The sequence below is a fragment of the Chiloscyllium punctatum genome, chromosome 3 (assembly GCF_047496795.1).
Source record: "Chiloscyllium punctatum isolate Juve2018m chromosome 3, sChiPun1.3, whole genome shotgun sequence".
Taxonomy (NCBI): Eukaryota; Metazoa; Chordata; class Chondrichthyes; order Orectolobiformes; family Hemiscylliidae; genus Chiloscyllium; species Chiloscyllium punctatum.
The window spans coordinates 23,829,067-23,832,874 of record NC_092741.1 but is presented as its reverse complement, the minus strand read 5'-3'; the positions used below and the strand labels follow the sequence as shown (position 1 = coordinate 23,832,874).

Here is a 3,808-nt window from a genome sequence, read left to right as displayed (position 1 = left end):
TCCATAGCGGCCTTCCTGACCTCAGACCATCCCAGTGCACTGAACACAAGCTTTTCTGAAATCTGCTAGCTATTGCAATAGAGGAAAAGCAACAGAGGCAACCTCCGCACAGCAAGATCCTACAAACACCACCCTTGTTCATTTCGACCATTGTCTAATTTAGCAATGCTGGTTGTTGCAGAAATACGTGGCCCCAGAATATGGAGGAAAACCTCCCCTTCACTCTTTGTCAGATTAGTGTCATGAAATCTTTTGCATTCACTCGAGAGAGCACAGACTCACAGGGATTTATGACCAGAAACAAATCCTTTGGTCCAATTCATCCATGCTGACCATCCTAAATTAATCTAGTCTCATTTTCCAGCACTTGGCCCATATCCTTCTAAACCCTTCCTATTCATATGCCCGTCCAGATGCCTTTTAAATGGTGTCATTGTGCCAGCCTCCACCATTTCCTCTGACAGCTCATTCCATACACGCACCACCCTCTGCGTGAAAACGCTGCCCCTGAAGTCCATTTTAACTCTTGCCCCTCTCACCTTAAACCTATGCCCTCTAGATTTGGATTCCCTTACCCTGGGGAAAAGACCTTGGCTATGCGCCCGATTCATGTTCCCCCATGATTTAGTAAACCTCTATAAGGTCACCCCTTAGCTGAACATGTCCTTTTTAAGGCACCATGTGAAAAAGGCTATTTTAGTTCTAGGTCCCACTGTTTACACCACCTCAGTGCAGTCTCAGTAATACAATGCAGGGTTAATCTCAAGAGGGATTCAAACCCACAGCCTACAGACTCAGAGGCAAGAGTAGTACACACTGATGTTTCCATGCGTTGGTATGACAGTAATTACAGGTCACAAAATGGGGATAGTCAGCAAGAGAGCTAGGAGTGAGATGAGGGGAAACCTTTTTACTAAGAGAGTTGTTCATATTTGGAATGTGCTGATAAAAGACTCCTGGCTGAAACGTCGATTTTCCTGCTCCTTGGATGCTGCCTGACCTGCTGTGTTTTTCCAGCACCACTCTAATCTTGACTCTAATCTCCAGCATCTGCAGACCTCACTTTCGCCCTTTGGAATGTGCTGCCTGGTAGAGGCAGATTCCATTGGAGGTTTCAAAAGAGAGCTGGATATGGCTTTAGAGGGCTGAAGAGATAGGGCTAGGAGAGTCAGACTCACTGGGTAGGTCTTTCAGGAGTCAGAACAAACACGATGGTTCAAATTCCATGATTCTATTGTCCTCACCCCTCATCCAGTGACCTTTACTTTCAATCTATTACTTTAGAATTGCTTGGGTTGTAATACGGCTATGATAGGTCTGAAACTTCAAATGTTTGCAGCGCAGTCATTTTAAAATCTTTCCTTTGCTGCTTTAATTGAAATGAAGCTTTCTTGGACAAAACAGCCACTTTTCTTGTTTCCCTATACATCTGCCTATGGCACAACCCCAGTGGCCTAATGGATAAGGCACTGGCCTCCGGAGCCAGGGATTGTGGGTTCAAGTCCCACCTGGGGTGCTGTCGGTTACTGTTGGGTGTTGAGTGCCAACTGCTTGCTGTCTCCTTATATAAGGGGAAGCAATAGGTGTGACCTGGTGCCTGACCTGCTGTGCTTTTCCAGCAACACTCTAATCTTGACTCTAGTCTCCAGCATCTGCATTCCTCACTTTCGCCCTTTGGAATGTGCTGCCTGGTCGAGGGAGATTCCATAGGAGGTTTCAAAGAGAGCTGGATAGATATATTTGAAAGGGATGGATTTAGAGGGCTGCAGAGATAGGGCTAGAAGATTCAGACTCGTTGGATAGGTCATTCAGGAATCAGAATAGACACAATGGTTCAAAGTCATCCGTCTGTCCTGTAAAGTTCTATGATTGTATTGTCCTCACCCCTCATCTAGTGACCGTTACTTTAGAATTGCTTGGGTTGTAATACGGCTGTGATAGGTCTGAAACTTCAAAATGTTTGCAATGATTTAAAAATCTCTCCATTGCTGCTCTAATTGAAATGAAGCTTTCTTGGACAAAATAACCACTTTTCCTGTTTCCCTATGCAGCTGGCATGGAACAGCCCCAGTGGCCTAATGGATAAGGCATTGGCCTCCGGAGCCAGGGATTGTGGGTTCAAGTCCCACCTCGGGTGATATCGGTTACTGCTCTGATTCATGGCAATCCCCCTTGTTATGGAGCAACCCTAGCATGAGCTGTGTGTTATTTAACTGGCAATTATACCTGGGTGCCAATTGTGATTGGGCACATGGTGGAATTTGTATTCAAATTTTAAAAATTCCGGAAATAAGAATCAACTGATGACTGCAAAATCGTTGTTGATTGTTGAAAGATTTAGCCTGATTCACTCTATGCCTCTAAGGGAAGGAAATCTACCATCCCCAGCTGTCCTGGCCTACATGTGACTCCAGACCCACAGCTGCCTGCGTGACCTACAGCTGCTGTCTGAATTGGCCCAGCAATTTACCCAGCTGGTTCAATCGCCACCAAGTCTCCAGAAAGAAATGAAACCAGAGGGATCACGATGTCAGAGCCAGCCCCTGTTGGTCCTGCAAAGTCCTCCTCACTAATATCTGGAGAGATTAGTGCCAACATTGGGAGAGCTGTCTCACTGACTAACCAAGCAACAGCCTGACACAGTCACTCACGGAATCATACTGTCCAGACAATGACCCCGTCACCCCCATCACTGTTACCCAGGTATGTCCCGGACATAAAAGGCAAGACAAATCTAACCTGAACAATTAGAGCCCCATGGACGATGACATAATTGATCAGAAAAGTCGACCTGATGAAGTGCTTTGTCCCTAAACATCAATTTTCCTGCTCCTCGGATGCTGCCTGACCTGCTGTGCTTTCCCAGCACCACTCTAATCTTGACTCTAATCTCCTGTATCTGCAGTCCTCACTTCCGCCCTTTGGAATGTGCTGCCTGGTAGAGGCAGATTCCATTGGAGGTTTCAAAAGAGACCTGGATATATATTTGAAAGGGATGGATATTTGGGAATGCAGAGATAGGCCTAGGAGATTCGGACTCGTTGGGTAGGTCATTCAGGAGTCAGAACAGACACAATGGTTCAAATGGCCTCTGTGGCCACGGTGGTTCTGTCCTGTAAAGTTCTATGATTCTATTGTCCGCATCCCTCATCGAGTGACCGTTACTTCCAATCTATTGCTTTAGAATCGCTTGGGTTGTAATATTGCAGTGATAGGTCTGAAACTTTAAAATGTTTGCAATGCTGCAGGTTACTGTTGGGCATTGAGCACCTGCGCGTGGCTGTCTCTCTCTTTAAGGGGGGACCCGAGCATAATCTGTTGCTTATCTATCCAGAGACTCAATGAACTGGACCTGGGTAAAAACAATGACTGCAGATGCTGGAAACCAGATTCTGGATTAGTGGTGCTGGAAGAGCACACCAGTTCAGGCAGCATCCAAGTAGCTTCGAAATCGACATTTAGGGCAAAAGCCCTTCGTCAGGAATAAAGACCATAAGACCATAAGACCATAAGACATAGGAGTGGAAGTAAGGCCATTCGGCCCATCGAGTCCACTCCGCCATTCAATCATGGCTGATGCGCATTTCAGCTCCACTTACCAGCGTTCTCCCCGTAGCCCTTAATTCCTCTAGACAACAAGAACCTATCAATCTCGGCCTTGAAGACATTTAGCATCCCGGCTTCCACTGCACTCCGTGGCAATGAATTCCACAGGCCCACCACTCTCTGGCTGAAGAAATGTCTTCGCATTTCTGTTCTGAATTGACCCCCTCTAATTCTAAGGCTGTGTCCACGGGTCCTAGTCTCC

General features: G+C 46.3%; 2 non-coding genes across 2 annotated transcripts; both read left to right on the top strand.

Annotated features, from left to right (window-relative positions):
* The first annotated feature begins 1,443 nt into the window (after positions 1-1,443).
* trnar-ccg (transfer RNA arginine (anticodon CCG)) lies at positions 1,444-1,516 on the top strand. Its single transcript has one exon. It is a non-coding gene; the product is annotated as a tRNA-Arg (tRNA).
* Positions 1,517-2,064: 548 nt separating this feature from the next.
* On the top strand, positions 2,065-2,137 carry trnar-ccg (transfer RNA arginine (anticodon CCG)). The gene has a single exon. It is a non-coding gene; the product is annotated as a tRNA-Arg (tRNA).
* Positions 2,138-3,808: the final 1,671 nt, after the last annotated feature.